The 12,053-nt window shown below is 43.4% G+C and overlaps 1 protein-coding gene and 1 pseudogene across 1 annotated transcript in view; one reads left to right on the forward strand and one right to left on the reverse strand.

Moving 5' to 3' along the window:
* Positions 1-12,053, reverse strand: part of LOC124544973 (synaptotagmin-7-like) — an 845,018-nt gene that overhangs the window by 697,754 nt on the left and 135,211 nt on the right. The gene's annotated exons all lie outside the window — the stretch shown is intronic.
* LOC124546076 lies at positions 9,043-9,160 on the forward strand (annotated as a pseudogene).

Consider the following 12,053-nt stretch of genomic DNA (forward strand, 5'->3'; position numbering starts at 1 on the left):
TACGCCCTCGCTCAAAGTCCGTCAACTGCACATACGGTTCACGTCCACGCTGTCGCGGCATGCTACCAGTGTTAAAGACTGCGGTGGAGCTCCGTATGCCACGGCAAACTGGCTGACACTGACGGCGGCGGTGCACAAATGCTGCGCAGCTAGCGCCATTCGACGGCCAACACCGCGGTTCCTGGTGTGTCCGCTGTGCCGCGCGTGTGATCATTGCTTGTACAGCCCTCTCGCAGTGTGCGGAGCAAGTATGGTGGGTCTGACACACCGGTGTCAATGTGTTCTTTTTTCCATTTCCAGGAGTATATATATATATATATATATATATATATATATATATATATATATATATATTAATGTGTGTGAATTGGTAAGATGGGGTAAATCCGACCTAGTAACTTCTTGTGGCTATAGAACACTTATACGAGGTCGGATATTAACGTTTTATACGTTAAATTGTACATAATATGAAGGAGCAACTGTTTGAAAATATTTTTGTTATACCATCAATAGCTTTCGAGATATCCGTATTTTAAGAAACGTCCATTTTTCCTATTTGCAATAATGGTGGAGTAAATCCGACCCCTATTTGCTTGTCTGATTTTACACAGAAATACTTCTAAATTAACGGCTTTTTTGGGAAATAATTATAAGCAATTATGTTTTTTTCATAAATGAACGAAAGGTATTCAAAAAATTAACAATGTATAGAGTAATAAATGCACTGAAAGTTAAATGAATGTAAATTTTAATTGGAAACAGATGATCTCATTGCACGGCGGTCCAACAGTAAAGTCGATCTCTGAATGTTAAAATCACAAGCGACAGCTCGTAAAGACATTTGCATTTGCATTGCAGCAACTGCTCGGCAAATATCGTTTTGATTGCGTTTTGTCGTTTGTAATTTCGTACCATTTTCCTAAAAATAAACAAAAATTCACTTTGTTTCCATAAATAAATAATTCCATACATATAAGCGATAAAAAATATGCGGTCGGATTTACTCCACCATGTAGCCGTCGTCTTTACCCCACCATGCCATTTTCATTTAAGACACATAGAAACAATTGACATGAAATTTCCAGCAAGAACGATACATACACTGGATAGGTCACTAAATGCACTACCCAATCACTTACCGTTTGTTTTCTATCTTTTTATTTAATAGGGTAAATCTAGTGATGCAATTGGCATAAAATTAAATTAAAACAATCGTAAACATAGTTGTTATCTTTTGAGTGTCTAAATGTCAAATGCGGCAAAACTGTGAAGGTGACATTTTCGTTATTTCGAATGCTCTGTATGGTAACACTAATGCGAAATCGCTCCGCTTTGCCGTTTCTCACAAAAAGAGGGCGATCTGGTTTACTCACCCGGTCGGATTTTCCTCACCATACCGTATATATATATATATATATATATATATATATATATATATATATATATATATATATATATCTGTGTGTGTGTGTGCGTGTGTGTGTGTGTGTGTGTGTGTGTGTATTCTTTACTATAATGTTATAAACACCAGTTGATTATGCTTGTAACTTCAGCGAAACTTGACCATGCAAAAGCAGAAAAAGGAAGAATCCTGATTCTGAAAAAATGTCGAATAAATAAATGGAAATCACTACAAGTAGATATGGTTGAGACAGTCCATCACTTCACTCAGTAGGTGGCATTATCAAGGAAGTCAGCGGCCGGCCTCGCGCAGCGGAGGCTAGACGGGGAAAATGATACCACGGGAATGGTGAACCTGTCGGCGCTTCTTAGATTCACCTCGAACTGAGATTTGTGCGTCCTCCGGAGAGCGGTGTGTTTTCCCTCCAAATCCCGCGGCGCGTCTCAGTTCCCGGAGCTTTACGGTACCGTATAATCAATACGGGGCTACCACGAGCTGCAGCTCTATGGAGTTCGCGACTTCAGCCTTCAGCTCTATATAGACGCCCTACCCCAACCATATGAAAAAGAACTGTCTCCCGTAAAATACCTGCGGCAAGATTGTACTAGGGGCAGGTACCTAAATGTCGAGATGGTTTCGTGAGAGAAATAGAAATATGGAAACGAAATACAAGCTTTGATATTGAAAGACGGCTGCGTAAGCCAACTTTCATTTACCTTCGGTGTGTTGACTGGTAGAGTAGTTTACGTGCGACGCAGATGGTTTTTCTGTGTTCTGTAGTCAGGACGGTGTGACAATATTTGTATTATGTAATAACCAGCTTCCTCTCCTCATGCACTTCTTTTCAAAGAATAATTTCTGCAAGTGTGAATGTGTGGGTGTTTGTTGTTCAGATCTGCCGGCGAGGGAAACAGAGACTATATTGTGCTTTCCGGTAGTGTAGAGCCATAATTGCTAAATTCTCCCGTGAGATTTACAAGGGGACCATACGAATTTGCCCTCACCGGTTTGATACATATTGGTAGGACGTGCAGGACACGACTAGGACATCACTAAATGCAAGACGCAACTCACAATCATTTCCAAAAAACTCCACTTGAAAAACTTTTGGCGTGTTCATACACCTTGTATGTAGCCATGAATTAAGGATCCGCAGCCGAGCAAGTAAGCGCTTAGTTTTATATAAGCGCGAGATCTCTAGATCTAATATCACTTCCGCTACATATTTTTTTCTTATTCCCACACCAAGTTTATTATGACTGTAAAAATTATCAATATTTAATGATTTTATTTATTATTTTCGTATTCTTTTTTCTGGAAAAAATGGGAACCACTATTTTCGTAAGGAGATCAGATATTACAATCCGATACACAAGAGCTTTCAGTCAAACTGCTACAGTAATTTTACTTAGAGAAATGTATCTACATTTGTGGAAAGTATAACGTGTAGCCTATGGAGCACTGCACGAACCAGGATGATACTGATCATTGAAACAAGGGAAACAATAATTATTGCGACATTACACAATTTCGTCGCGTTCTACTCATACCTGTTGTTAGGATTACGGGGAACGAAAACAAAAATTTTGAAAGTGAGATTCCTTCCAGAGGCCTGGCAATTATTAAACTAAGCACTTATTCGCTCGTATGTGGGCCCCTTGTATACTAGTGACCATCACTCGAAGCATATAAGCACGATCAAAATTTTCGAACTCGGTTTTATCGGAAAATGATGAGAGTTGCGTCTTTCTGTTTACATGTGACCCTTTTTGGCAAAACGCATATTTTCCCGTTTGTTTCTTCCTGAAAGGGCAACATGATCCTCACGCCACCCCTCTTCCCTTAAGTACCTGTCCAGACTGGTTTTCACGCCGAACGCCGTTGGCTGATCTTTTGGAACGGTTGACAAAGAAGCAGCTACCCGTTTCCACCCTCTTAAAACAAAGGGAACCTCAGGGCAACGTCAATGGCTAGCGTCTTTTGACAGCTCAGTCTCGGAAGAGACGGCGTTGTCTTTTGTTAGCAAAATTCTTACTTAATTACTCTAAATCCTCCAGAATGGCTTTCATTTGAAGTCGTCGAATTTTTACGATGAGTAGTTGCGGGTGATACATGTATTTGAGTTCTCCTTTGTTCATACTAAAATCGACCAAGTGCTATCGACACTGATGTCTCTACACTTCAGAAACAATTCGTGCTTATTTAAAAGCTGTGATTTCTACCATTTGACACCATGTATATACTGATACTAACTAATTCTTAGTACAAGCTGGTCGATGATTTCGAGTAATGCCCCTCAAGCAGAACCCAGTGAAATTTTGACACAGTTGGGTAAGAGTCAGAGTCTAAAGCGACTAGCTCATAATCTACATGTGAGTTGGCGTGTTTTGATAGCGCTGCTTAAAGTGTGTTCCTTTGTTGCTGGAGTAGGTACTTCTGCACAGTTCGACTGCCACGTGTGCTGTAAATCAAGATGTCGCGTGTAGAGTGCTTAGTGGTGAGAGGGACAAATAACTCTATGCAGCGTGAAGCCCAATCCATATAATTTTCCTCGAATATCACGGAAATTAGAATATGTAACAAATTAGTTAGGTAAGCTTTGTCTTCTACTTAAGGCCCTACGTAGCACGACCTTTTGCTCCGATGTAAGTATTATTCCTTTGTATTACTGGGATTCATGCTTATATTTCGATATTGCTGACAAATTATCGTCCATTCTTTATTTAAATCTGACTTCTAAAAATGAGGGATTATTTGCACTATCGAGTCAGTTACTGAAGCCACCTGTCAAAACACGAATAATTCTTATCCATCATCAATCAGAGATCACTGGAACAGCGGAAAGTTCCACGGGCCTGGAAGAAGGCACAGGTCATAACAATCTATAAAAAGTGTAGAAAATCGGATGCACATAATTACCGGCCAATTTCAGTGACATAGATTTGTTATAGAATCATGGAACATATTTTGTATTCAAACATAGTGACCTTTCTAGAGTCTGAGAAGCTCATCTGCAGAAAATAGCACGGTTTTAGGAAACAGCGGTCATGTGAGACACAGCTGGCCCTCTTTATGCAGGATATACAACAGGCTTTGGATACCGGCTCCCAGGTTGATGCCATATTTCACGACGTTCGAAAGGCGTTAGTTCCGCACTGGCGCTTGCTCCAAAAAGTGCGCCATTACGGTCTATTCGATGATATATGCGGTTGGATAGAAAGTGTTCTAACAGACAGAGAGCAGTATGTCGTCCTGAATGGAGTGACTTCAACAGAAACAAGCTTAACTTCAGGTGTGCCCCAGGGCAGCGTAATAGGTCCACTGCTTTTTACTATTTACATAAACGATCTGGTTGATAGTATTGACTGCGGCATTAGACTGATTGCCGATGATTCTGTAGTCTACAAGAAAGTAGAATCACACGAAAGTTGTGGACAAATTAATCAGGATTTGTAGAAAATAAATGCGCGGTGTATGACTGGCAGTTACCTCTCAATATTAGTGAGTGTAACCTACTGCGTATAACAAAGACGAAAATCCCCACTAATGTACGAGTACAAAATAAATGCCCAGTCTTTGGAAGCGGTAACATCCGTCAAGTATCTGGGTGTGACTGTTCGAAATGAACTCAATTGGAATGATCAGATTACACAAGTAACGGGCAAGGCGAACTCTAGACTGCGGTTTCTTGGTAGAATCCTGAAGCGATGCAGTCCTTCAACAAAGGAAATCGCTTACAATACGTTACTTCGTCCAGTATTAGAATATTGTTAGTCTGTATGGGACCCTTACCAGTTTGGTCTGATTCAAGAGATTGAGAAGGTCCAAAGAAGAGCGGCAAGATTCGTAACTGGTACATTTAGCCATCGCGAGGGCGTTACAAATCTCATACAAAGTTTGAATTGGGACACAGTTGCAGATAGACGACGCGATAAACGGATGGGGCTGCTCACTAAATTCCGAAATCCGACCTTTGACGACGATGGTAGAGCACACTTTTAAATCGCGCATTGATCACCATTCAAAGATAAGGGAAATTAGAGGTCGTACTGAGGCGTTCAGACAATTGGTCTTCCACTCGCGCGATTCGCGAGTGGGACAGAGGAGGGGGGGGTGGGGTGGGAGGATATGAATTTGGTGCAAATTGTGCGCTCCTCCACACACCACTTGGTGGTTAGCGGAAAATATATGTAGATGTAGATTAACCGAGTTCTGCAGCGAGGACCTCTTCGAGACCTGCAGGATGAGAGTCAGTGTGATTCTGGAGGGTACTGACAGCGATGTGAAGCCATACCGACTCCAGGGCCGCGGCCATCTGCGCTAGGTTGAGCATCCATTGTGCGAACAGTCGGACTGAGATGGTCCCACAATTTATGGTTGCCTAAAAGTTCTCGTAATTTGATGGCCATTGGAGTACAGTAAACTCATCCTGATGCTATTTGAGCCACACAAGTACAGTGCGAGCTGTGTGACACCTTGCTGCTGGTGGTCATCGTGTAGAAGAGGAATAATCTGTGTGTAGGCGTGGACACGGTCCAAAGCACAGACGCACTTGTTGATCAATTTTGAGATCACCCAGGGAATGCCACGAAGAGGTTCCCGTTCTGAAGACAGTCGCAGAGTGTTCGTTTCCATTTATTTCCCGCTGTACACGCCGAAAGCCAACTGTCCGACGGTTCATAAAACGTGATTCATCTTCAGAGGCTACTTGTTGCCACTCAGTGAACGCCCAGTTGCGGTGCTGCTGTCTTCGTCGCCAATGGACAGCTGTCCTCATAAGTGCGTGAACCTGGTTTCTGCTGCGGAAATCCAACAGCAACGTTCGCTGTGCGGTCTTTGAGGAGACACTGTTAGTAACCTCTTGGTTCATCCGGGCAGTCAGTTGCTCGGCAGTTGGACGTCTTTCCGCCTGTACACATTTCAGCAGAAGTCGTTCACCCCTATCATCTATGGCTCGTGTTCCTGAACTGTTCCCTTGGCGTGCGTTTTGGATAGCGCCATTTTGACATGCACGGTGGCACGCAAACGATTTGCAAACTCAACCGTTTCGGAAATTCTTCCAACAGTCGCTCGAAATCCAAAAATCATTCCATTTTGGCAGTCTGACAAATGGCACCATTCCTACATTACGACAACGACTTTACTGTTTATCGTGTCAACCCAACACACTCCATTCACCCTCCACTGCTACTGCTGCCACCTGCCGTCTATGAGAGTTAATTGCACGCTGAATCGAACGTATGCGGTAGTCACATTTATGTGACTGGATTGTGTAAATTGTACTGTAAATCTAACGTGAGGTCGTGTATTCAATGCGGGTTGATCAATAATTGTGGAATATGCAGTCTTAAAAAAGTGGTTCAAATGGTTCTATGCACCATGGGACTTAACATCTGACTCCATCAGTCACCTAGACTTAGAACTACTTAAACATAAGTACCCTAAGGCCATCACACACATCCATGCCCGAGGCAAGATTCGAACCAGCGGCTGTACCCGCAGGACGATTCCGTACTGAAGCGCCTAGAACCGCTCGGCCACAGGCCGGCTGCACAGTCTTATTCAGAGCTGCCTTTCAAATGTCTCCCCTCACTCTGCATCCTATTACTTTTCTCCCGAAATGCAATAGCTGACCTGTTTTCATGTATATTGAACGTCTATGGTTAGCACATTTTGTTATTGTGCAGTCGAACCGTACATTCGTGTTTTAACTGTAGCGCAATTGAATATTTACGCCTTGAAAAAGTTGCCTTCCACATGGACGACATTGCACATATGGCGCCCTCATTTCGATGCTCCAGGGTAAGTAACAAAGTCCATGGTACATATGGAAGCTTGCGTTACTACTCATGCTGAATAACAGGTAGTCTTCTTCGATTATTTACTTCATGTAGAGCAATGTCAGAGTTAAGTGGGAGTTGTAGTATGTATTTCATTTAACCTGCCGTATTATAAGAAGAGCAACAATCTTCCACCGGGAATTTCCTGTTTAGTTTTTAATAAAACAGTTTAGTAGGAGTTGTAGCCTTGCAATATGTCCACGAGCACGCAGCAGGGTTAATTATTGGGAATTGCAGTGTGCTACATTCTCAGTGCCAGTTGACGATTTCGAGATCGCAGATAGAAATGTTTTGTATGGTTTTAGTTTATCAATGATTTAAGCTTTTTTTGCCATCCCGCATACCACACGAACATTTCTTTTTCTTTGAGCACATGTAGGAGGAGTAATGTCTTACACGACTGTATTATATACTAAGTCTCCAAAAACCTCCTGAAGGAGATGTAATACGAGACGGTCTTCGGCTGCTGAAACATACGTGTTGCCTTTATCTCCGCCGGCCGAAGTGGCCGTGCGGTTAAAGGCGCTGCAGTCTGGAACCGCAAGACCGCTACGGTCGCAGGTTCGAATCCTGCCTCGGGCATGGATGTTTGTGATGTCCTTAGGTTAGTTAGGTTTAACTAGTTCTAAGTTCTAGGGGACTAATGACCTTAGCAGTTGAGTCCCATAGTGCTCAGAGCCATTTTGAGCCTTTATCTCCACACAGTGGTAGTAGAAATGGCTTCCTGAAGCCTCACGCTCTAATCGGTGGCGATTTGATTCACAGAAAACTGTTGATCAGCCCAAATGGCTCTGCTGAGTCGACGTGAACACAAACTTTTGTGATCCTGTGTAAGTGGAAAAATTGGAAATTTGTGGTAAGGTCTTATGGGACCAAATTGCTAAGGTCATCGGTCCCGAAGCCTACACATTACTTAATCTAACTTAAACCATCTTACTCTATGGACAACATACACACCCATGCCGAGGGAGCACTCGATCCTCCGGCGGGGGGCGCTGCACGGACCGTGATAAGGTGCCCTGAACCGCGCGTCTACTCCGTGAGGCTGTGTGAGTAGAAATATTGTCTCTGCGGAGCTGAATATACACCCTAGACGCTTCTGTCCAACCAATACTGAACTGTATATGTCATGCTGTGAACCTTGCGTCTTGCACTGATTATCGACCCCAATTCGTATTCTCTTAACTGGCGACGTGTTTCCATATTCGCTACACGGATAACAAGCATACATCCTTTCTATTAGTTCATCCAAATGTGTTTTGCGCTAAAACGTCTTCATGTTAAATAATATTTTAAAGATTACTATATTTCAGTTAACTACGGTCATGTTTTAGTTGCCCATATGCTGTAGTAAGCTACCACCCGTCGCTAAAAGTGCCATAGGTCTTAACCTACTATTTCGGAACACTTCTGATACAGCCTCATTAAACTCCTTTTCTGTGTACTGCGGTGACATCTTACAAAATGCTTACAGTGCCGCCATCCTAAAATATCCCACGTCTGGGCGAGCACAGCAGTATTTCTCAGGGCATGGAGTAATGTAGTCCGTCATATACTATTTTGATACAAGGTAGCCAAATTCCTTCACTCCGTCTACTACATGAACTCCTTTGTAATATTTTGTAGCTAATCGCATTTATGTTGCTCCTTAGTACTTCCGTATTTGTTTGATTTATTCGCAGACCATTTTAGATTTTAAAAAATGGTTCAAATGGCTCTAAGCAGTATGAGACTTAACATCTGTGGTCATCGGTCCCTTAGACTTAGAAATACTTAAACCTAACTAACCGAAGGACATCGGGCAACGGCCTTGCCTCAGTGGATACACCGGTTCCCGTGAGATTACCGAAGTTAAGCGCTGTCGGGCGTGGTCAGCACTTGGATGGGTGACCATCCAGGCCGCCATGCGCTGTTGCCATTTTTCGGAGTGCACTCAGCCTCGTGATGCAAACTGAGGGCCTACTCGACCTATTAGTAGCGGCTTCGGTTAAGAAAACCATCATAACGAACGGGAGAGCAGTGTGCTGACCCCACGGCCCTCCTAATCGCATCCTCCACTGGGGATGACACGGTGGTCGGATCATCCCGGTAGGCCACTTGTGGCCTGAAGATGGAGTGCTTTTTACTAACCTAAAGACATCACACACATCCATGCCCAAGTCAGGAATCGAACCTGCTACCGTATCAGGCGCGCGGTTCCGGACTGTAGCACCTAGAACCGTTCGGCCACAATGGTCGGTCCCATTTTAGGTGCTCACATACTTTTCCTTCTATGTAATACGTCCTGTTATTCTTCCTCACTTTCACAGAAGAGAACATCCACATTTAATACTTTTCTTTTCTTTGCTTCATTGCTTCTTCGACACGCAGGTGCACGGTGGAGGAGAAAGACATTGTGGTGTCACCGCCAGACACCACACTTGCTAGGTGGTAGCCTTTAAATCGGCCGCGGTCCGTTAGTATACGTCGGACCCGCGTGTCGCCACTGTCAGTGATAGCAGACCGAGCGCCACCCCACGGCAGGTCTAGAGAGACGTCCTGGCACTCGCCCCAGTTGTACAGCCGACTTTGCTAGCGAAGCTACACTGATCGATACGCTCTCATTTGCCGAGACGATAGTTAGCATAGCCCTCAGCTACCTTTGCTACGACCTAGCAAGGCGCCGTATTCAATTGATATTTATTATGTGAAGCATGTATCATCAAGAGATATGTTCTACAATTGTGGATTAAAGTTAAGTATTATATCAACTACTTACTTTATTTGCAATTCCCAAGATATTGTCCTGTTCCAGACCTAACGCCAGTCAGCGTGTAATTAAACGCGTGCATTTCGGCCTCCTCTAGAAACACAGTGTTGGCTCTTCTGCCAACACTACAGACATCATCATATTTCATCGTATTTCTAATCCGAGCCCATCTGTCTTGCTCTCCCATTAACATAGCCCCATCTGGGTTCCTTTACTTGTATATTCCCTGTCTTCCCTATGGCGTACCCCTATTTCTCTGTGGATGTTTAACACTTTTCACGGTTCTTCACAGTCGAACAGTTTCCTACGACGGCAAATCTTACGAATGCGTTATGTTCTTTTCTGAAGCCCAGCTTCCTTCATCGTGGGCAACTCTCAAACATTAACGTGATACACATATATGGATAAATTCCCACAAATTATTATGCGTTCGTATGAAATAATTTGCAGAGATCTGTTTCTTTACTACGCAACATAGAAGTCTCGAGAATAGCCCCTTAGCTGCTGTGGTAGACGGCGATAAACTTACGGTACTGTTTCATTTTATTGGAGACAATACGGAATATTCCGATTCGTAATACAGTAGTGAACAACAACTCCCAGATATTTCGCTACGATAAAATGCACCTCTTTATCTGAATAGGTATTGATCTCGAATAAAGAGGTAATTCGGAAAATAGGCTGAAATTGGCTCACCAGTGACGTGGTGGGATATCGCAATTGAATTTCGTGCGGAACGCTCCGCAGAGCCTGGAATCCTCTTTTTATTTAATTGATTACTCTTCGAAATGTAATGAATTGAGAATAATTCGTTTACACAGTCTCATTCTCGTTAAAAAAAATTGATCCATTTATGAAAAATTTAAATAACGATGAACTGGTAAAGGCGTTCTAAGAGAAACAGGAACGGGTGGGACAGGGTTCTGCAAACAGCACAATTTTAGATTTTCGCTTCGCTAAGCGGACGAATCAGTCACATGGAAAATTGTACAGCGTAACTGCCCTTTCCACTTGAACATTTCCCGCCTTGACGTTACAACAGATTCGAGAGAAGTCCTACTCCAGCCAAATCTTGTTCAATAGGTTGCTACGCTGTTTCGTAAGTAATTCTTTCGCTGCTGCGAATTTCAAACGGATACATATTCCAAAGGGTGGACACGTGAACATAGCTGCAAAAAAATACGAGGACATGCTGGAAAGTAATGCCCCCGAATTTTTTATGCGAAAACTCTGCAGGCTTTTTAAATAAACTAAGTGTTATTAACATTCTACATTTTTATTCTTCATGTCTAAATACACTACTGGCCATTAAAATTGCTACACCACGAAGATGACGTGCTACAGATTCAAAATTCAACCGACAGGAAGAACATGCTGTCATAAGCAAATGATTAGCTTTTCAGAGCATTCACACAAGGTTGGCACCGATGGCGACACCTACAACATGCTGACATGAGGAAAGTTTCCAACCGATTGCTCATACACACACAGCAGATGACCGGCGTTGCCTGGTGAAACGTTGTTGTCATGCCTCGTGTAAGGAGAAGAAATGCGTACCATCACGTTTCCGACTTTGATAAAGATCGGATTGTAGCCTACCGCGATTGCTGTTTGTCGTATCGCGACATTGCTCTTCGCGTTGGTCGAGATCCAATGACTGTTAGCAGAATACCGAATCGCTGTGTTTAGGAGGGTAATACGGAACGCCGTGCTGGATAACACCGGCCTCGTATCAATAGCAGTCGAGATGACAGGCATCTCATCCGCATGGCTGTAACAGATCGTGCAGCCACGTCTCGATCCCTGTCAACATATGGGGATGTTTGCAAGGCAACCATCTGCACGAACAGTTCGACGACGTTTGCAGCAGCATGGACTATCATCTCGGAGACCATGGCTGCGGTTACCCTTGACGCTGCATCACAGACAGGAGCGCCTGCGATGGTGTACTCAACGACGAACCTGGGTGCACGAATGGCAAAACGTCATTTTTTTCGGATGTTTCCAGATTCTGTTTACAGCATCATGATGGTCGCATCCGTGTTTGACGATATCGCGGTGA

This window comes from Schistocerca americana, chromosome 8 (assembly GCF_021461395.2).
Source record: "Schistocerca americana isolate TAMUIC-IGC-003095 chromosome 8, iqSchAmer2.1, whole genome shotgun sequence".
NCBI lineage: Eukaryota > Metazoa > Arthropoda > Insecta > Orthoptera > Acrididae > Schistocerca > Schistocerca americana.